The 22,298-nt window shown below is 45.9% G+C and overlaps 1 long non-coding RNA gene across 1 annotated transcript; it reads left to right on the top strand.

Moving 5' to 3' along the window:
* Positions 1-50: 50 nt before the first annotated feature.
* LOC129630216 (uncharacterized) lies at positions 51-21,862 on the top strand. Its single transcript, XR_008703599.1, has 4 exons — positions 51-164; positions 906-5,111; positions 16,010-16,268; positions 21,672-21,862. It is a non-coding gene; the product is annotated as an uncharacterized LOC129630216 (long non-coding RNA).
* The last annotated feature ends 436 nt before the right edge of the window (positions 21,863-22,298 follow it).

Raw genomic sequence — 22,298 nt, forward strand, 5'->3', positions numbered from 1 at the left:
ATCCACTCGCGTCGTTTGAGCCTCAAGAAAATATTTGGCTCTAGCTTTTCGCATTCGGAGGTGCTGCCACCTTAGGAACTTCCGTTATCAGAGGAAAGCGCGTTTTTGGTGTGGATTTTCTGCAGCGGCAGTCCAGAGCTGTGGCGAAAGCGCGGCTTCGGATCGTGCGTTACCTACACCCGGGCGCGTCCCGACCCTGCGGAAGGAGGGCGGGTGCTTCGTGGGCTGCGTACGCGGCTTGGTGGGGCGGGTGCTCTTGGTTCCTGAGAGAGGCTTTTCTGTCAGCCGGGCCCTGGACCATGCACTCTGGGGCCAGGGACCGTCGGGTCGGGTGCTTGGGGGCCGTGGGGCCATGAGGTCGTGGGGTTGAGTGTTCTGGGGTCGGAAGCTCTGGGACCGAAGCACCGTGGAGTCGGTTACTCGGGGGCGTGGGTTGTGGAGTCGGCTGTTTGGGGTCGGGTGCTCTGGGCTCGGGGACCGTGGAGTCGAGTGCTTGGGGGTCTTGGGGTCGTGAGGCAGGGGGGCCGTGGGTCGTTGCGTCGAGTGCTTTGGGCCCGGGAGGTTGACAAGGGTGTGCCTTGGGAGCAGGTCACATGGCTTTTCTGAAGCGCTTGGTCCTGGGGGTCATGACCCTGGTCTCGCCTACCTCAGAAGGTTTCCTCAGCGATTGTCAGAGATCTTAGTAAGACGCGAAGCCTCTTGCCTTGACGGATTTTTTGGTCCTGGGGACCCGTGTGGGAGGAAAGTGGTGGGAATTCCGTTTGTGGAGACCTGTCAATTGAATGCGGGGTGATTTTGCTTTGGTTTGTTTCGTCTCTTACTCTTATTTGTTTAGTTTACTGGTACAACTACTTTTGGAGACTGTCACTCCGATGAAGTTCAACGTATTTATCTGTACCCTGCAGTTCCATTTGTCCGTGGATACCCTGATGGGTACCCTCCATGTGATGCCCGGAATGCTGTAGGAGACGTGGACGCAAGTGTTTATAGCATCCTTCTTGAATGGCCCCAGACTGGAAGCAGCCCAAGTGTCCATCGACAACAGAATGCTCAAATAAATTGTAGTGTAGTTATATACACGGTGGAATATACAATGAAACTGAATGAGCTGCGGTTACAAGCAAGAGACTGGATGAATCGAAAACAATTTTGAGCAAAGGAAGCAAGACCGAAACGTGCAAAGAGTACCTTTGTGATTCCAATTCTAAAATTCAGTCAGAGTTAGGCTAAAATGGAGCACGCTGGTGGTTCAGTGGTTAAGAATCCGGGTTCAGTTAAGAAAACAAAGGTGGTTCTGCAGAGGGAAATTAATACCCTGAGCTAGTATAAAGGTCTGCTGCTGTTGCTGCTAAGTCGCTTCAGTCGTGTCGGACTTTGTGCGACCCCATAGACGGCAGCCCACCAGGCTCCTCTGTCCACAGGATTCTCTAGGCAAGAGTACTGGAGTGGATTGCCTTTTCCTTCTCCAATAAAGGTCTAGGAAGAGCTGAAAACAGGTAGGTGGGGTAACCCTGAGCCCAACGAGCCAGCACCCCCACTACCGTGGAGGCTGGAGTTGGTTGCTTCCTCAGAGCTGGGGTGGGGTACCTGCTTTGCTTGTGAAGGAAGGGCTGTGCGGAGACCTAGAATCAGGAAGAAAATACAGATAAAACAGGAGATGCCATTCAAAACAGAGAAGCAGACAAATACACCGGCCTCTGCCCTCCAGCACCCAAACAGCATTTGTTGTCCAGAGGTGAAGCCAGTGGGCTAGGAAGCCTGTATGCTCAGCCTGCAGGCCAAGCCTCTTGTGACACTGGATGGAAGGGCATCAGTGGTCATGAGGGCAGATAGGTGCCTTCCCGAGCACATGTAGGACCCATTTGGTCCTCATGAAGCCCGGTGAGAAACAAGACAACAGTCCCCAAATGGGGTTGATGATGCTAAGCCTCACGTCATCAAACTAAGACCTGATTTAATTATGGTTTTGGCTCTCCTAGAAATGGAATCTTAAATCAGCAAATCAGGATTCACCTGATAAACATTAGCTAGCACTAGTTAGGTCGCTTGCTTTTTAGACCCCTGCCACCTCCTCCAGGAGAGTAATCTTGCAATAACCAACCTGTTTGGGGGCTAGTATGACTTCTTGTTCTTGCTGCCTTCTACCTATGAAAGGTTTTATATATATTTGGCTGTTCTGGGTCTTAAGTTGTGGCATGCAGGGATCTAGTTCCCTGACAAGGGATTGAACCCGGATCCCCTGCATTGGGAGCATGGAGTCTTAACCACTGGACCACCAAGGAAGTCCCCCTATAAAAGTTTTGTACAGCTTCTTGGTGCTTCTTTCTGTATGTTAATTTGGATGCTACCTGATTTATGAATCATTGAATAAACCAGTAAGATCTTTAAGGTTTGCTCAGTTGAATTCTATTCTTTGATCGAAGCTGTCCTGTGATCTCAGTCTTACCTGGAGATGTTTGTTAACTTGTCCAAGGTCACACATCTCTGGCTGCATGCCCCCAGGGCCTATGCTCCTACCCATCAAGGCAACTGTCTTGCCAGGCCGAATGTGCTCAGCGCTGGAAATAAGAGAGTTGATGTTCCCTGTCTTTGAAAGGCTCATGATCAAGGTGGGGAGACAGACATGTGAAAGGTTGTTGTCGAATCACGCAAATACACCGGGATTCTTGGCCCCCGGAGGAGAAGAATTCAATCCGGGGCCAGAGACGAGGCTTGATCGCTCAGAGCTTTTGTGTAATAAAGTTTTATTAAAGTATAAAGGAGATAGAGAAAGCTTCTGACATAGGCATCAGAAGGGGGCAGAAAGAGTACCCCCCTGCTAGTCTTCAACTGGATGTTATATAGTCACTAGCAGTCTGTTAATGAAAGAAAGGAATGTCTTAAAATTTAGAATGGCACCAAATGGTTTATCCTGGGCCATAAAATAATTAACTTGAATCTTAAAGAAGGGCAGACCACCATACAAATAGTTTCATTTACATAGATTAGGGGAACAATATCTGAGTATAACATACTGGTTTGTCAAGTAGGTTCTGGGCCAAGAGGCGGAACCGACTTGGAGACAAGAGTTTGGGGTAAAGGCGTAGTACATTAGCATAGCTTAAGACAAACATTTCTATAAGAAAAAGGCATTGGTTATCTCCAGGCTCAAGAATAGCTAACTTCAGGAGAAACCAGGTGTCATTATGGCAACACAGTATTTTAAGAGAAACCTCCCTTTAAATTTGTATAGAGAAGGAAAAAAATACTGCTAGTTTGTTTCCTCCTGCTGCTTAAGAGAGATAAAAATGTCTGACACTTGCAGGCTATTTCCTCCATTTGGAGACCCCTCTCTCCTTGGGGACCCCTAGATTTCTTATCAACCTGTCTAGGAAATGACTCTCTCACATGTAAAGATAAATCTGTTCTGTTGGAATATTTTGTAAGTGGATATTTCTTATGGGGATGCTTTCTCATGCTATACACTGAATGTTAGAATGCCCTTCCGGTCCACCTCTGCTATTATGTTCTCAACATGAAGGCATCTTGTCTACAGTGTGACCCGGGCTTGTCTCCTTCAACTGGATATTTTATAACCTAGTTTGAAGATGGAAAAAAATAGAGTGTTGTGGCAGTACAGTAGTGTGTGTGTTGGTGACGGAATCTTGTTTTTATTTAAAGACTAAAGATACCATATATTTAACTGTTCACAAGTGAATTTCTTCCCCATCCCTTCCATTTTGTTATTTTCAGAAGCTTTGGAACCTCAGGAAGAGAAGCATTTCTTAGCAAAAAATAACAACAAAAACTTGGACTACAAACAAACATCTCTTATTTTTTTAATCTCTCTTCACCAGTACTATTAAAAAAATTTTTTTTAATGTAAAGAGTTCTCTTTATTTTTTAGTTAGGCAAAAATTCAGAAGTTTTCTAGACATATATGTTATACATACTACTTATATATATGTATTCAAAAGCTTTTCTACTACAATTGATAAAAACTTGAGAAAGAACATAGAAGAGATAGAGAAATTGGAAAACAAACTAAATGAAGTGGGAGCACTGAATATGAAGTAGAAAAAGTGAAACAAACTAGGTAAAAGTACAAGATCCTCATATAGTCCAGTTGTTTTTAAACATGGCTGCTCATCAGAAACATATCTGAAGCTTTGGAGGAAAAAACCAATACTTGGGCATTTGTATTTTTCACAAAACTCCAAGATAATTCTGATTATCTGATAATTCCGATTATGCATCTGGATTTTAAAAAGTGATTACAGATTAAACTATGATAGTTTGGTGGTATAGAATTCTATTATTTTTCTGTTGACCAATCATGATATAACATGATTAGGTAATAGTTAACATTATCACAGTAGCAAAAGATGGTTATCAAATTTCACAATCAGTAGCCAGACAAAAAATAAATATGATTACAGTTGCAAGCCATAGTGGGAACATGATTAACCTATAACAATATAAAATAATTACATACAATTTGGGGGCTTAAGCAGAGTGATGCAGTAAGTGGAAGTTTGTACATGCTATTGATTCCTTCTAGTGTATTTACTTCAGTTTGTTCTTTAGTTCTTGTAGGTCTTTGGTAAACATTTCTTACATCTTCTCCATTGTTTTCCCAAGATCCTGGATCATCACTATCATTATTCTGAATTCTTTTTCTGAAAGATTGCTTCTCTCCATTTAGGTTTTTTTTTTTTTTTCCCCTGGGGATTTATCTTGTCCCTTTATCTGGGACATAACTTTCTACTTTTTCCTTGTGATTAACTTTCTGTAATGTTTAGCCACTGTGGGATTATGATCCTCTTGCTTCTGTCTGCTCTCTGATGGAGGAGGCTAAGATGCTGGTGATGGGAAAAACTGGATTTTGCTCACTAAGCTTTAATCCAGTTATCTGCTGATTGGTGGTGGTGGTGGTGTGCTCCCTCCCTGGTAGTTGTTTGGCCTGAGGTGACCCAGCCCTGGGTTTAAGGGCTCTATGATAGGGTTAATGGTGACCTCCAAGAGGGCTTAGGCCAATGGGGACTTTCCAGGACAGCTGCTGCCAGTGCCCCCATCCCTGTGGTGAGTCCCGGCTGACCCACGCCTCCACAGGAGCCCTCCAACACCAGCAGGTAGTTTTGGTTCAGTCTCCTGTCAAGTGGCTGCTCCTTTCCTCGGTCTTGGTGTGCACAAGATTTTGTTTGTGCCCTCCAAGGCTGGAATCTCTGTTTCCCCCAGTCCTATGGAAGTCTTGTAATCAAATCCCACTGGCCTTCAAGGTCAGATCCCCAGCCTGGGAGGCCTGACATAGGGTTCACAACCTTCACAACAGTGGAAGAACTTCTTTGGTATTATTATTCTCCAGTTTGTGGGCCACCCACCCAGCAGGTATGGGATTTGATTTTATCATCATCGTTCCCCTCCTACTGTCTCGCTGCATCTTCTTACTTGTCTTTAGACGTGTGGTATCTTTTTTTTTTGGTGGTCCCAGTGTCCTCCTGTTGATGGTTGTTTAACAGCTAGTTGTGATTTCGTGCTCTCGCAGGAGATGAGCTCACGTGCTTCTACTCCATCATCTTGAACTGGAACTCCCTAGTATATTTCTTGATTTAGCCTTTCTCCTAAATTTCTTTGAAATCTAATTTTCAGAGTGAAAGCCTCTATGCAGTTACAGTGAAGCACTTTTGTAAACAGCTTCATATTTCTTTCCTACTTGGGCCGCTGCTTGGCTCAGATGTGTAAGGGGAGATCTCTATTCCTGCTGTCAACACGCTGGACGGATAGGTCTTTGTTCCTTGCTGTGTGACTTGGTCATGTCACACCTGAGGCTGTGGTCACCTTCATTTATGAACGGCACAGATCCACCACTTACTGGAAATGGAATTGTTAAACCTCTTGTCTGAACAGTATACTCTGTTCTTTTTCATTGGGTTGAGGGAGGTGGGAGGGAAGATTGCAAAAGATGTGTACTAGAACATTTCAGTTTAACATTTATGTTAAATGTATTTCGTTTAACTTTGATGTATATATACTGGAGAAATGGTCCCAATTTTATAATATCTAGTTTCTAGATATTAAAGAGATTGCCAGTGAATGACAAAAATAGGGTTAGTAAACTAACGCATTTTGTACACTTTGTGTTAAAATTCATTGAAAGGCTGTCTTCTGAAAAGGACCTTTGGAAGTGAAATTGTAAATCACATCTAAGTGACATATGTGCCTGTTCTTACCGCCCACTGTTGGCTGGATGGTGAAAAGGAGGAATTGGGAGAAATGAAAGATTCTAGACTAGAATATTCCTTTGTAGAGGACACTTTTGAATATAGCCATTGTTACCTGTGTCTAGTTTATTCAACGCTACTGTGTGTATAGTGGATAAACTTAAGTTTGAAACATCTAGTCTTATTTGAAACATCTTATTTGAAACATCTAGTCTTTCTAGATGTTTAGAAGTGCACAAAGTATGTTAAAAATAGAGGTCATGAAATAATATATTTTGTGGATATATCCTTTTTAAAAAATTAATATGAATTACTGTCTTTTAAGAAATGGAATGATTTAACCACCTCTCTGAGCAGTACACATTATTTTATTTGTACTGGTTCAGGAAAAAAGAAAGTACCGGGGCATTTATGCCAGTATGTTTATAGTGAAGCAAGATTAACCATTGTCCCTTATGTGTCTCTGCATTTTGTTTTACACTGTGTATATAGTATACATGAGCGCCGAAGAATTGATGCTTTTCAACTGTGGTCTTGGAGAAGACTCTTGAGAGTCCTTTGGACTGCAAGGAGATCCAACCAGGCCATTCTGAAGGAGATCAGCCCTGGGTGTTCTTTGGAAGGAATGATGCTAAAGCTGAAACTCCAGTACTTTGGCCACCTCATGCGAAGAGTTGACTCATTGGAAAATACCCTGATGCTGGGCAGGATTGGGGGCAGGAGGAGAAGGGGACGACAGAGGATGAGATGGCTGGATGGCATCACTGACTCGATGGACGTGAGTCTGAGCGAACTCCGGGAGTTGGTGATGGACAGGGAGGCCTGGCGTGCTGCGATTCATGGGGTTGCAAAGAGTCGGAGACAACTGAACTGAACTGAACTGAAGGATTGTTGCTCAGTCGTGTCCAACTCTTTGCAACCCCATGGACTGCAGCACACCAGGCTTCCCTGTCCTTCACCATCTCCTGGAGCTTGCTCAAACTCATGTCCATTGAGTCGGTGCCGTCCAACTGTCTCATCCTCTGTTGTCTCCTCCTGCCTTCAGTCTTTCCCAACATCAGGGTCTTTTCCAATGAGTCAGCTTTTCGCATCAGGTAGCCAAAGTATTGGAGCTTCAGCTTCATCATCAGTCCTTCCAAGGGTTGATTTCCTTTAGGATTGACTAGTTTGATCTCATTGCTGTACATAAGGCATAAATGTCCAAGTTTACAACATCTATAAAGAGGTTGCCAGTGTGTGACAAAAAATAGCAAATAAATACATTGGGTACATTTTATATTAAAATTCATAGGAAAGATTCCGAAAACAACTGGTGGAAGTGAAGTTGTTAAAATCCCCTCTAAGCATTACAGATGCTTATTAGATTTGTCCACTGGGTTGCTAGAGATGAGAAGGGGTGTGGTTCTTGGCTTGAGTGGTTCTATTTAGATGACACTTTGGACTAGATAGCCTTTGTGTGCAGTGTACTCATTGCTGCTACGTGTATGTATACTGGACAAACTTAAGTCCTTATTTGAAACATCTAGCCTTTCTAGATGTGTAAAAGTACACAGCCTATTTTGAAAGTAGAGAGTTAAAGTAGCATCTTTTAAGTATGTGTTTTGTTAATTCACAGGAATGGTTATGTTTGGGGAGTGGACTTGTTAAGCGAGTCTTGGAGAGTAAGCTGGCTGTTGACTGGGGGTGAGGGTGGGAGTGGGGGACAGGGAAGGAAGTGCAGAGAGAAGCTCTCAGGGCCCATTAGCCTTTAGACAAGTTCAGATTGTCCAGCCATTGTTCTGTTTGTGCATTTTAGTTGATATTGCTGTGTATTAAAGAATAAGCAAGTCCTAATTCCCAAAGTTGAACATTAAGGAAATGTATTTTAATCATAACTCTTGCCAATATCTTTATCTAGAGGCCTGTTGCTGATTCGTTGCAACCCCATGGGCTGTAGCCTGCTGTTTCCTCTGTCAATGGAATTCTCCAGGCAAGAACACTAGAGTGGGTTCCATTCTCTTCTCCAGGGGATCTTCCCAACCTAGGGTTCAAACGTTGGTCTGCTGTATTGCAGGCAGATTCTTTACCATCTGAGGCACCAGAGAAGCCCTTTCCCACTTTTCTTTTCAAAGCCCAAAGTGCATTAAAAGCAGAGATAGTAAAACAACCCCTTTAGAGACGTCGTTTTGTTGCTAGGAAGGGCTGTGTCTCCTGGGAGTGTCTTGGAGCTGGATGTAGTCTGGTACATCACTGAAATACTGGAGGAGGGGTAAGAGGAACACTGAGGGAAAGGGCTCTTGGCTAATATGTCCATATCTAGAAGACAGTTTTAGGTCTTACGTGCATTTTTGTAAAGTGCCTAGTTTATTGTGGACAAGGTTCATTCTTTATTTTGCAACATCTTGGCTTTTTAGAAGTCCTGAGGTGACAATGTATGATAAGTTGAACTAGTAAATTAACCAATTTGTAAATGTATTTGTTGTGAATGTGTGCTACATTGCCTCAGGCGTGTCCAACCATTTGTGACCCTGTGGACTATAACCCACCAGGCTCCTCTGACCATGGGATTCTCCAGGCAAGAATACTAGAGTGGGTTGCCATGCCCTCTTCCAGGGGATTTTCCCAGCCCAGGGATTGAACTTGCATCTCATGTCTCTTATGGCAGGTAGGTTCTTTACCACTAAAGCCACCTGGAAGCCCAACTGTCTTTGTTGTAATTGATTAAAAAGAAAAAACAAACAACATCTTGGACATGGAATTCTTAAACTGTCTCTGAGAAATGTATGTCAGGACTTGTTTATTAGGTTAGCGGCAGAGGGCAGAAGGAAGTATAAGGGAGGGGTGTGTGTGGATGTGTTCATGTTTATATTTTGATGATGACCAAATGGCAACCCACTCCAGTACTCTTGCCTGGAAAATCCCATGGATGGAGGAACCTGGTAGGTTACAGTCCATGGGGTCGCAAAGAGTCGGACATGACTGAGCGACTTCACTTTATGGATGTGTGTACATCTCTTGGCTGTGCTACGAGTTCATTGTTCAGTAATTCAATGGAAACGTACCTTTTTGCTAACATTTTAACAGTTTAGATCAGATAATGAATCCTTTTGGAGGCATTATTCTTTTTGTACTCTGTTGCTTTATGTCTCATTTTTAATTGAACGTTAAGGGGATGTAATATTTTAGTCATAACTCTGCTAGTATCTTTAGAGGCCTGTTGCCATTTTTGTGTTTTCTGAAACTTTTGTCACCAAGAAAGGCAGGATTGCTTTTTTTTTTTTTTCCTTCCAGATTGAGTTGACATAGCATATTCTTGGTTATCAGAATATTCATAGCTTTGGGACTTTGAAATGGTAAATATTCATGATGTGTGGTACAGCGTGATACATAACTGTGTGATCTTAGTTGCATAAAAATGGATTCTTAGTTTCAAAAATACACAAATGACACCTAGAAGGATACATCAGACAGTCAACTGCCTGTGATATGAATGCCTTTGTTTTTTGGTTTCCTGTTATGCACATATTAGCTTTTAAGAAAAAAATGTTACTTTAAAAACCTTAAAGAAAATCAGGATATCCATTTTACCCTCGACCAAATTGTTACCTGTCATCATTTTATCCATTGAAGTTGTATTCCAGTTTCACTGTTTGGTATCATTCATGGACTGTTTCATCTGATTCGAGCCATTGTGATAAATTTGGGGTCAGAGCCTGAGGTACTCTCTGAGAGTCGGGAAGAAGGGAAGTTGTTTCCCGTGTGAAATCCGTCGGCAGTTGACCCTGAGCTTATGCCTCCCAGCCGTTATCTGGAACACCCATTTCACCTTTCCTGTTAGATGTGTCTCAGCGTCAGTACCCACACATTCACTGTGAATGTGGCCTAGTATGGCCAGAGAGGCTTTGCAGATGGGATTAAGTTAAGGATCTTGAGGTAGATTATCCCGGATCATCCGCTTGGGCTCAGTGTGGTCACAAGGGTCCACATAAGAGGGAGTTGGGAGTCAGGGGGGCCAGCCTTGAACATGGAAGCAGATTGGATGCCGACGCCTCTAGAAGAGAAGAAGGCAAGAAACAGAGTCTCCCCTGGAGACTTCAGGTGGAACCAGCCCTGCGGGCACCTGGGCTTCAGCCTCTAAGACTCCTGACCTCCAGAGGTGTAAGACAATACATTTGTGTTGTTTCAAGCCACTGAATTTGTGGTCATTTGTTACAGCAGCAGTGGGAAATGAAGACATGTGTAACTCTGTATTTAACTTTTGGGGAGCTGCCAAACTGTTTTCCAAATAGCTGCATCATTTTCCATAGTCCATCGTTTTGATTTCACAGCCATTCTAGGGGGTGTGTACCTCATTATGGCTTTAGTTTGCTTTTCCCTAATGATGAATAATATTGAGTGTCTTTTCATGTACTTAGCCATTCAGATATATTCTTTGGTGAAGTGCCTATTAAAATCTTTTGCTCATATAAAAATCATGGTCTTTTCCATATATTGTGATATACTGACATAGTTCCTTTTTTTAAAAAAATTTTTTTTATTTATGTATTTATTTTTGACTGTGCTGGATCTCCCTGACTGTGCAGGCTTCTCTCTGGTTGCAGAGATTGGGGGCTACTCTCTAGTTGTGGTGCTCAGGCTTCTCATTGTGGAAGCTTGTTTTGTTGTGGAGCATGGGCTCTAGAGCACAGGCTCAGTAGTTGTAGCCCTTGGGCTTAGTTGCTCCATGGCACTCTGAGCCCAGGACCACTGCAGGCAGCATTCAGCCCCTCACGTTGGTGGAGGTGGTGGGGTTAATTTTGGGGCATGCATAATGTACAAGCCGGCTTCCCCTGTGGCTCACTACTTAAGTATCCGCCTACAATGTGGGAGCTGCAGGAGATGGGGTTTGACCCCTGGGTCGGGAAGATCCCCTGGAGGAGGGCATGGCAATTCACTCCAGTATTCTTGCCTGGAGAATCTCATGGACAGAGGAGCCTGGTAGGCTACAGTCCATAGGGTCGCAAAGAGTCAGGACATGAAGCGACTTAGCACAGCAGAGCATGGCGTGACATAATGTATAAAGTGTTTGCAGGCTCACTGGTGATTTGTGAAACAGGCATGAGAACATTTAGTATGCTGTTGTCAAGTAACATTCTTTGCCATCTGTCAAATGAGCCCCGAAAGAATGAAAATGGTGGCACTAAACTGCCCTCACGCAGGGTCATTCTTGAATGACCCTGTCTTTCACTCAAGACTCTGCTCCAAATCAGTGGCAGAAGCAAAGTGGGAAAAATGTTTTTTTTTCCCCTGAGACACTGAGACCAATTCTTAGTGGATTTCCTTCCACAAGGAGCAGGTGGTCTTGGCAAATCAGCTATCCACTCACTGATCTATCCCATATTAAATCTTTTCTAAGCCTCAAAACCTTAAAACCCCCCAAATAACCTGGTTCTTTAAGAGTCCACCAAGTGTCCACTGACAGATGAAGTGATAAAGAAGATCAGGTACATATATACAACAGAATATTACTCAGCCCTAACAAGGAACAAAATTGGGTCATTTGTAATGATGTGGATAGACCTACAGTCTATGATTCAGAGCGATGTAAGTCAGAAACAGAAAGACAAATAATCATATATTAACACATATATGTGAAATCTAGGAAAAAGGTACAGATGAGCCTATTTGCAAAACAGAAATAGAGACGCAGACATGGAGAATGGACACGTGGACATGGGAAGAATGGGAGGATGGGACGAGTTGGAGGTTAGGATTGACATATACACTACCATGTGTGAGAGACAGCTAGGGGGAAGCTGCTGAAGAGCACAGGGAGCTCAGCTCAGTGCTCTGTGATGACCTAGACGGGTGGGATGGCAGGGTGGGAGGGACGTCCAAGAGGGAGGGGATATATGTATACATAGAGCTTATTCACACTGTTATACAGCAGAAACGTTGGAAAGCAATTATACTCCAATACAAATTTTATTTAAAAAAGCAATCTCCAAATAGTCTTGGAGTCTCTGCATCTGGAATATGAAACATGTCAGGCATATGACGCCAATGAGGATGCCACAGTGCTGAAGAGGACCTCAGCCCAGGGCTGCTGGCGAGCAGGTGAAAAGTCTGGGGTGTTATGTGAACTTCTTTTGCTGCTTTTTAAAGTCGGAAGAAGCTGGCCAAACAAAAGATCTCTCCTTCAGGTCACCACTTTGCAATCTCTGATTTACATGCTTTTAAATGTGATTTGAGCCAGCCAAATCATGCTTTTTTTTTTTTTAATTTTATTTTATTTTTAAACTTTACATAACTGTATTAGTTTTGCCAAATATCAAAATGAATCCGCCACAGGTATACATGTGTTCCCCATCCTGAACCCTCCTCCCTCCTCCCTCCCCATTCCATCCCTCTGGGTCGTCCCAGTGCACCAGCCCCAAGCATCCAGTATCGTGCATCGAACCTGGACTGGCAACTCATTTCATACATGATATTTTACATGTTTCAATGCCATTCTCCCAAATCTTCCCGCCCTCTCCCTCTCCAACAGAGTCCATAAGACTGTTCTATACATCAGTGTCTCTTTTGCTGTCTCGTACACAGGGTTATTGTTACCATCTTTCTAAATTCCATATATATGCGTTAGTATACTGTATTGGTGTTTTTCTTTCTGGCTTACTTCACTCTGTATAATAGGCTCCAGTTTCATCCACCTCATTAGAACTGATTCAAATGTATTCTTTTTAATGGCTGAATAATACTCCATTGTGTATATGTACCATAGCTTTCTTATCCATTCATCTGCTGATGGACATCTAGGTTGCTTCCATGTCCTGAGCCAGCCAAATCATGCTTTAATGAAGGGGCTCTGGCAGGGGGACCCTGAGGGGGTCAGTGCTTCTCAGACCCCTGGAATAGCCCGAGCGTCTGCCCCTAACTGTCCCCTTGGATTGCCCTGTAGGGATGTGCTTCCTCAGGGAGTGGGACTGTTTCACGCCCACCATAGCTGCCTCCTCTGGGGGCTCCAGGAAGAGAAATGTCCTCCCATGTGGGCCTCCTTGCTGGATGATGCATCTGACCTCAGAGAGACAGCAGTGGACGTGATTTGAAGTGAGATCTTAGTTCCCTGCCTAGGATTCAAACCTGCGTCTCCTGCATTGGCAGGTGGATTTGTTGCCACCGCACTACCAGGGCTGTGTAGTTTTACCATTAGGAGGATCTGTTAGGGAGGTATTCACCCAGTAAAGGCCAGTGAGGCCAGCACGTGCATGGACAGTCTCCGTAATCTGAGCCCAATCCACAGAGAGCTGGCCTCTGCCTTCTGATTCCCAGGGCCTGGGGTCAGGGGGGGTCAGTGGGAACCATCTCTACCTCCTGCCTAAGAGGCTGGCAGCCGGGGCACCCAATCTGGCAGACTCTGAGGTGGTAACGAGCAGTGGGGTGTGGGCTAAACCCGGAAGTTCTGATTTAAGAACCCCAGAGGCGTGACTTCAGTGCTGGGACCAGACACAGAAGTGGAGGCAAGTAATACCTGGTGTCCAACAGGCTGGAGAGGCTGATTAGCATATAAATGATGGTTGGTGAGTGAATAGCATAGAAATGATGGGGACAAACAGTGTTCCCTGTATCTGGGGCACTGTTGTGTTCCCAGAGTTAAATCTCAGGGATCATATTCACTCTGTCAAGGTGCTGAGTAAACCTGTCTGGGCTTTTCACAGCCCTGCCCATGGCCCTGGGAGCCCAATCAGGGTCTTCTGAATGAGTGGGGGAGGGGATTGTCAAAGGGAGAAAACCCACCTGAGCACCCCCTAGGCAATGTCCCCAAATGCCCTGGCTCCACTGGGCTTCCAAGTCTGAATCCCCATGTAAATGAAAATTGGTGGGTTTAGGGGACCTGAAGCTCTGCAGAATTTAGGGGGTGTAGACGGCTCAACCCCTTGTCTGGAAAATCCCATGGACGGAGGAGCCTGATAGGCTGCAGTCCATGGGGTCATTAAGAGTCAGACTTGACTGAGTGACTTCACTTTCACTTTTCCCTTTCATGCATTGGAGAAGGAAATGGCAACCCACTCCAGTGTTCTTGCCTGGAGAATCCCAGGGACGGTGGAGCCTGGTGGGCTGCCGTCTATGGGGTCATGCAGAGTTGGACACAACTGAAGTGACTTAGCAGCAGCAGCAGCAGCAGCAGCAGACAGCTCAACATTCAGAAAACTAAGATCATGGCATCTGGTACCATCACTTCATGGCATATAATTGGGGAAACAGTGGAAACAGTGGCTGACTTTATTTTTCTGGGCTCCAAAATCACTGCAGATGGTGATTGCAGCCATGAAATTAAAAGACTCTTACTCCTTGGAAGGAAAGTTATGACCAACCTAGATAACATATTCAAAAGCAGAGACATTACTTTGCCAACAAAGGTCCGTCTAGTCAAGGCTATGGTTTTTCCTGTGGTCATGTATGGATGTGGGAGTTGGACTATAAAGAAAGCTGAGCACAGATGCTTTTAAACTGTGGTGTTGGAGAAGACTCTTGAGAGTCCCTTGGACTGCAAGGAGATCCAACCAGTCCATCCTAAAGGAGATCAGTCCTGGGTGTTCATTGGAAGGACTAATGTTGAAGTGGAAACTCCAATACTTTGGCCACCTGATGCGAAGAGCTAACTCATTGGAAAAGACCCTGATGCTGGGAAAGATTGAGGACAGGAGAAGGGGATGACAGAGGATGAGATGGTTGGATGGCATCACCAACTCAATGGACATGGGTTTGGGTGGACTTCGGGAGTTGGTGATGGCCAGGGAGGCCTGGTGTGCTGCGGTTCATGGGGTCGCAAAGAGTTGGACACGACTGAGCGACTGAACTGAACTGAAGACATAGGTGGGTTTTGGACCAAAAAGCTCTCCCTGCTGCCTATGGTCTGCATTCAGTCTGGAATGGGTGAAGTTTGATCCACGGAGGGTTTTTTTTTTTTAAATCTGGGGACTTCCTGATGGTCCAGTGCTTATAACTCTGCCTTCCACTGCTGGGGGCCGGCGGGTGGGGTGGGCGTGGGTTTCACCCTGGTCGGGGAGCTAAGATTCTGCATGCCTTATAGTTTGGCCAAAAAAAAAAAAAAAAAAGTACATAAAAGTCTGAAGCAATATTTACATATTTGGAAACTACTCTCGAAGAACTGGAATGTTTGGCCACATTCTGGTGATTCTGGTGTGGAAACACTGTTCCGGGGCTAGGGAGTAGCTTTCCCTGGGGACTCAGTGTGTCCTTCCCCCATCCCTCCCTGACTCAGTCTCACCAGGCATTAACCCCTTAGTCACCGGGTCCTGAGGGATCTATGTGGGAGCCTGGCAGAAGGCTGGGCACTTAGGGAACTTGGGGCAGTACCTGTTCACCACATTTAGAGACTCATTCATGTTATTTCAACACTAACAATTGTCAGGGGCCAGGTGAGCGCAAAGCCACAGGGCGGGGAGGGTTGGGAGGTGGTGGCAGCTGACTGTGTCATGAGCACCACCCTTCCAGCTGCCTGGCTGCCCTGCTCTCTCCCTGATCGGGTCTGACACCATCAGGGGTACCCGTGGATGTACCCACTGGGATCAGTGCTTCCCGACCCCGGAGCAGACATAAGATGCTTCTCTTCCTCTCTCTGCCCCCATCCTCTGGCTCTGGTTCCTCCTCTCTTTGCAAAGGAAGGAAAAAGGAGAATGCCAGATTTTCCCCCTGCCCAGACCCCACCTCACAGGACTAGAGACTAGGGTCCTGGCAGGGCCTCCCTGCACCTCCCAGAAGACAGTCCTGATGCCATTTCTTCTCTCTCCCTCTCTCTGTCCCTGTCTCTGTTTCTCTCTCTCTCGTAGATTTAGTCACAGAGCTGACAAGGTCAAGGGTGATCATTAAAAGCCCATCGTCTCAGAAGAGCCGCTTTTGCACCAAGCAGGGGTTTGAAATCGAACAAGGTCAGTGCATTAACTGCAATCAAAGGCTGCTGGAAGCTCCCGAACTCTCGCTGCTGCCTCTGCGGTGAAGATGGTCCTGACTCTCCCATCACAGGGTCGCCTGGAGGGGCTGCTTCCATTCAGACCCTGCAAACCTGTCTGGAACATTGTCATAGAAGAGGTTACTTTAAGTGTATTTTCATCCACTTAGATCCACTCGATTGCTCCTAGGTGACTGCTGTTATTTGCTGTGGATGGAGCCTGCCTCTCTGCCAGGATTTTACCAGAAAGTATAATCATGACAACCTTGGGAGAGTTCAGCTGAGTCACCCACCCTCATGGCAGAGGTGCTGGGTGACCCCCGGAAGGCCCCTGGAGACAGAGGTGGCTCCCCAGCCCGGGGACTGGGTTTTCACAAGACAGTGTCTGTCTGCATCTCCCTACTACCCTGATTTCCCTTCTATAGCTTGCTGTCCACACCCTGACACCTCACCCCGTGCTGGGCATGATCAGGGGCCCCACAGCTCAGTGGCACCCCCAGCCCCATCCATCCAATCCCCTTGTCAGGGGCAGGGACTTCCCCACTGCCCCCAGCACCATCCTTCTGCTGCCCAGGCCCTGCCCTTCATTCTGGGGTCCACAGGCTCTCAGGACCACAGGACATGGACAGTCCACGTGGGGTGATTTATGGGGATGGGGCAAACCCTCAGCACCTAGAGAAGCATCACTCAGCTGGGGACCAGTGGGGGACTCTGTGCCTGCTGCTGGTAACAGGCCCAGGGCTGTTGATAGAAGGGAGATCGTACTGCCCCTCAACCCAGGTGATGCGCAGGGCCACCTGAATGAGACCAGTTGCTGGCACTGACCCCACTCCCTGGGGCTCTGGTGGCCAGGCAGGTGGTTCCAATCAGAAGGCTCCTCTGACCTCAAACTCTGCCTCTGACAGTTCAGCTAGAGCCCTGCTAGCATCTGCAGTGGCTTTGTGCAGATGAGAAAAAGCTCTCTGCTCCAGGGGACACCTGGATACCTGAGGAGTGGACCAGGGGCTCCTTCCTGCTCCTTCTGAGACCTCCTAGCAGTGTGCAGCCTGCACCACCAGACAAAGCAGGCCTGACTCAGCTCTTGTGAAAAGAACTTGAAGCAGCTTTAAGGCTAAAACCTGTTTACTCAGCACCTCCTTCTAGAAATTCATCCCAGGGAAATATTCCGGGGTGAGTATGAAGATTTATGATCATAGCAATGCTATTTATAATGGTGGAAAAATTGGAGGCAATCTAAATGTTTAAAAACAGGGATCCATTATATAAATGATCATGCAATATTCTCGCAGCTCTCTGAGCAGGCATTAAAAATAGTGCTGTGATGCGCACAAGGACGTCAGTGCCAGGATGTTCACTGCAGGCTTGTCTGTTGTAACAAAAGACAGAGATAAATGTCTGCAGAGAGGAAACCACTTCAGTGAATCGTGGGCGTCTGAACCATGGATGCCCTGCAGGCTTGGACCATAGTGATGGCCAGGTGGTTCTAATGCAGAAGAATCTTTTAGATTTTTGTTCATTGAGGAAAGGTTGTATAGTATACAAATATATATGTGTGGTACCATTTGTGGACAAACTGTATGTATAGATACACATGTATGTGTGTTAGTTGCTCAAATCATGTCTGAATCTTTGCGACCCCGTGGACTGTAGCCCACCAGGCTTTTCTGTCCTTGGGATCCTCCTAGCAAGGATACTGGAGTGAGTGGCCATTCTCTTCTCCAGGGGATCTTCACGGCTCAGGGATTGAACCTGGGTCTCCTGCATTGCAGGTGGATTCTTTACCATCTGAGCCAGCAGGAAAGCCCTATAGATATACATCCATATGTATGTATAAACTTGTTTACATCCTGACTCTCTCCAGTGAGGCCATCAGGAGGCTTTGTGGCCAAAGTAACAAAGAAGAAAGTCCCCCTACTGAATCCTTTTTTATACTCCATGATTTCAAGCACCACATACTTCATTTGGGGTGGAAGTAAACGAAGCATAACCACACATACAAGTATAAAGCGCTGAGAGCTCTTTGGTTGCCTTGGGGAGATGAGCAGATCTTTCAGGACTGGGGTTCTCATGGCAACATCCAACTTCATGCTGGAAATGAACTTCAAGGGTCGTGGATCTTCACCCTTTTTTCCACAACCCCAGCACCCACTGTATGTATTCATATAATTTTAATACACTTTACATTTTAGAACACTTTTGGATTTACAGAATTATTGCAAAGATGGTACAGATGGTTTCCATCTACTGCAAGCCAGCTTCTGCAATGACTGACATTGTACATTTGTCACTATCAATGAATGAACATTGATGCATTTTTTGGTGCAACTGATATTGTTATTAATTTCTAAAATAGTTTTTTATTGGAGTATAGTTGACTTCACATGGATACATTTTTAGCTGAATTCCACACTTCATCAGATTTCCTCACTTGCCCCGAATGTCCCTTTTCTGTTCCCAGATCCTTCCAGGGACAACACTACATTTAAATATGTGTCTCCTAGGTTTATTTTGGCTCAGAGTTTCTCCCTTTCCTTGTTTTGATTACCTGGACAGTTTTGATGACCTGGATAGTTTCGAGGAGCACTGGTCAGGTGCTTTGTGGGACATCTCACGCTGGGATTTGTCTGGTGTTTTTCTCATGATTACCCTGGGGTGATGGGTGTACAGAGATGAAGTGCCCTCCCATCCCATCAGCCAGAACACCTCCCATCAGCATGACTCATCACTTGATGTTGACCTTGATTGCCTGGCCAGGCAGTGTCTGAGGGTTTCTCCTGTACAGTTACCATTCCCTCCTTTCCACACTGTCCTCCTTGGAAGGAAGTCACTGACTCAGCCCACACTTAAAAGTCCACCTGCTTGAGGAGGGAGATCTACTTACTTTATTGGGGATTTTTCTGCACTGGAGATTTGAATATCCTTCACCATTTATTTACTCAATATCAGTATAAATTCATGGTGTTTATTTCAAACTTTGAGTTACAAGGCAATATGAGTTTATGTTCCTTGTTCAAATTCTGCCAGTTTGGCCATGGGAGCTCTTTCCAGTGGACCGTTTGTGCTGTCCTGTGATTATGTACATGGGCCTATGTGTGTGTGCACGTGTGCTCGCACTTCCTTCATCTCTGACACCACCAGGGGCTGCCCGCTCACCTGTGTGTTTCCTGCTCCAGCCCCAGAGTTAGCTATTTCCCCAGGAGCCCTGGACCCTTGTCCTCATAGAACAATGGACCCACTATGTCCAGTCCCTGCTTCCCCACCTGGGGAGAGAAGTAGTGCATCAGTGACTTTAGGGTCAGAGAGACTGAAACCATGCCTGCTCCATCCCCTGTGAGCTGTGGGCTTCGGTTTGTGGCATGTGAGGTCACATGATGCAGGAGGGGAAACAGGATACAGAGGACGCTGGACCAGTGAGTGTCCCTTGCTGCTTGGAGCTAAGAGAGAAATTTAATCAGTTGATAGAAAATGTGCATTAGATCTCACCCTCACCCCCTGAGCTTGGGGTGGGGAGCTCACCCTCCCAGGAGTTCCCTCTACGACTCCACTCCCTTGTCTCTGCTACCAGTCACCTCCTGGGGTCTAGGCTCACCACCTCCTCCCTCTCCTGTCCTCTTGTAATAGGGAAGAACGCTTTGTATTCTATTACAGGATAATCACTGAGGGGATGTTGCCAATAAGCTTAAATTTTACATAATGGCTCATCTCTGGGCACCCCAGCTCCTACGCAATGAGCATTAAGCTAAAGTACTTATGTTTGGCTCACAAGAAATAGCCTGACCAGGTCCACCTGTGAATGACTGCAGGAAGGACGTAATTAACACAGCCCACCCAGAGGCTGATGGGAACCGTGAAGTGTTTGACCTTATTTCCTCCACTTTTAGTATAAAAGGAACCTGAATTCTAACTCAGGCAAGATGGTTCTTTGGGGCATGAGCCTACCATCTTCTCCCTCCGTTAGCTGGCTTTCCCAATAAAGTCACTATTCCTTGTCCCAATAACTCCTCTCTCAATTATGGGCCTGTTGTGTGGCAAGGAATATGAGCTTAGACTTGGTAACCCTCTCTAGCCATGTCAATCCACAGCAGCTGGCCCTGGGGTCTTGGGAGATCTTCACATAATCTTGGTCCTGCCTCCATCCCTACTGGAGGCATCTCAGGTCTCATTCACCTTTACATCTCTTCTGACTATGGTACTGATAGGGACAGAGTAAAGTGACAAAGTAGGTGATTAAATAGTTAACCCCCCTAGGGGATTGTAAGTAGAAAAAATGTGGGAGACCCCTGTTAAGGTAATAATTACTCAAGAAAGCAGGCTTGATTAGCAACAAAATCATACAGTAGAAGCATGCTGCTGCTGCTGCTAAGTTGCTTCAGTCGTGTCTGACTCTGCGCGACCCCATAGATGGCAGCCCACCAGCTCCCCCGTCCCTGGGATTCTCCAGGCAAGAATATGAAGTGGGTTGCCATTTCCTTCTCCAATGCATGAAAGTGAAAGTGAAGTCTCTCAGTCGTGTCCGACTCTTAGCGACCTCATGGACTGTAGCCTACCAGACTCCTCTGTCCATGGGATTTTCCAGGCAAGACTACTGGAGTGGGGGTGCCATCGCCTTCTCCAGTAGAAGCATGAGATATCCCAAAACAATAAAACAGTGGTGGTATGAAACCCACATCCTGCCCAGTAAGCTCAGTAAGTGATGATCCCATCCCTAAGACATGCTCTCTGCACACATGAAAAACAGTTGTTTGTGGACCTAACATGACCATGTAGGGACAAGAAAACTCCCATGCCCAAACTCCCATGCCAGCTTCCTCCTGGAAGAGGAGCTGATGATGGAAGCATGACATCTCAAAAGAGACAAAGAAAAATTTTCCCCCTTCTCACTTCTCCTTTGATTCTAAAACTGTATGTAACCCAGTAAGTTCTTGGGCATGCCTTCTCTCTCCCACCCACTTGTAAGCCTCACAATCATCCTATTCCAATAAATCACTTCTTATCTATCATTTTGCCTCTTGCTGAATTCTTTCCTATGCTGAGACATAAAGGACAGTGGTACCGGAACTCTTTGGAGGCCCCAGAAATGACACCAATCAGTTTCAGGACCGACAAGAGCTGCCCCATGTCCTTTAGACACAGAGAGGATGTGCTGGCCAGCTTACTACCAGAAGTGGACAATTACATGGGCATAGAGTAGGTGTTTGGTGTCACGAGCAAGCGCAGTGGGAAGCTATGGTTCCGTGATGCCTGACATGTCTTGGAGAGGATGTAGAGTTTTTTTGTGTGCAGACTCCATTACCGGGCACAGGCAGAGGGGAAAGCTTCTTCCTTGAGAAGTAACAGGGTGTGGAGCAGCCTCTGTGCCCATCCCCATCATCGCCCCTTGCCCTCACCTGTGGGGCACCTGAGAGGACACCTGCCCAGCCTGTGTTCGGTCCTAAGGGTCACTGCACACCTTCTTGGCATTCAGGGGAATGGGAGGGGGGCATTTCAGGAGGGACCTGTGGCCACGTCTCCCACTACCCTTTCTCTCTTTGGTGGCTCAGCAGGTATTCCACACAGAGGAAGGAAGCACATCCTGAGGACACGGCTCCAGAGGCAGGGAAGGGAAAGGTGCAGGATGAAGTCTCTGCAATGGCCTCATCATGCAGGGCCTGCACTCCTATCTGGATTCCTTCCAAGAACAGGGCTATTTCCTGCAGTTGAACCTTTTTTTCTGTCACATTTCCTTGATCATGTGTAAATATTTCCTCAATTGGGCACATTTCAAGCTCTATTTAAAGCATAATATAGGTGAATATAACTTCCATGTTCACAGGGCAGAAATGAGCACAAGGATGCACCCACTGGGAGTGAACTCCATGCTCCCCTATCTGGGGAGGGGAGGAGACCCCCGTCTGAATGACCCTTAGATGATGTGACTTATGGTGTTGTTTAAGCCAGAATGATAGGGACAAAATAAAGGGATAAAGTAGATGATTAAATAGTTACTCTCATTAGGGGATTGTAAGTAGAAAAAATATGGGAGACCCTTGTAAGGTAATGATTACTCCAAAAGCATGTTTGCTTAAACACAAAACCAAGCAAGCAGGCTTGCTTAGCAACCAAACTGCACAACAGAAGCATGAGATGTGCACCCCAAACAGTAAAACAATGGCGGCAGGAGACCCACATCC

The sequence above is a fragment of the Bubalus kerabau genome, chromosome 16 (genome assembly GCF_029407905.1).
Source record: "Bubalus kerabau isolate K-KA32 ecotype Philippines breed swamp buffalo chromosome 16, PCC_UOA_SB_1v2, whole genome shotgun sequence".
NCBI lineage: Eukaryota > Metazoa > Chordata > Mammalia > Artiodactyla > Bovidae > Bubalus > Bubalus kerabau.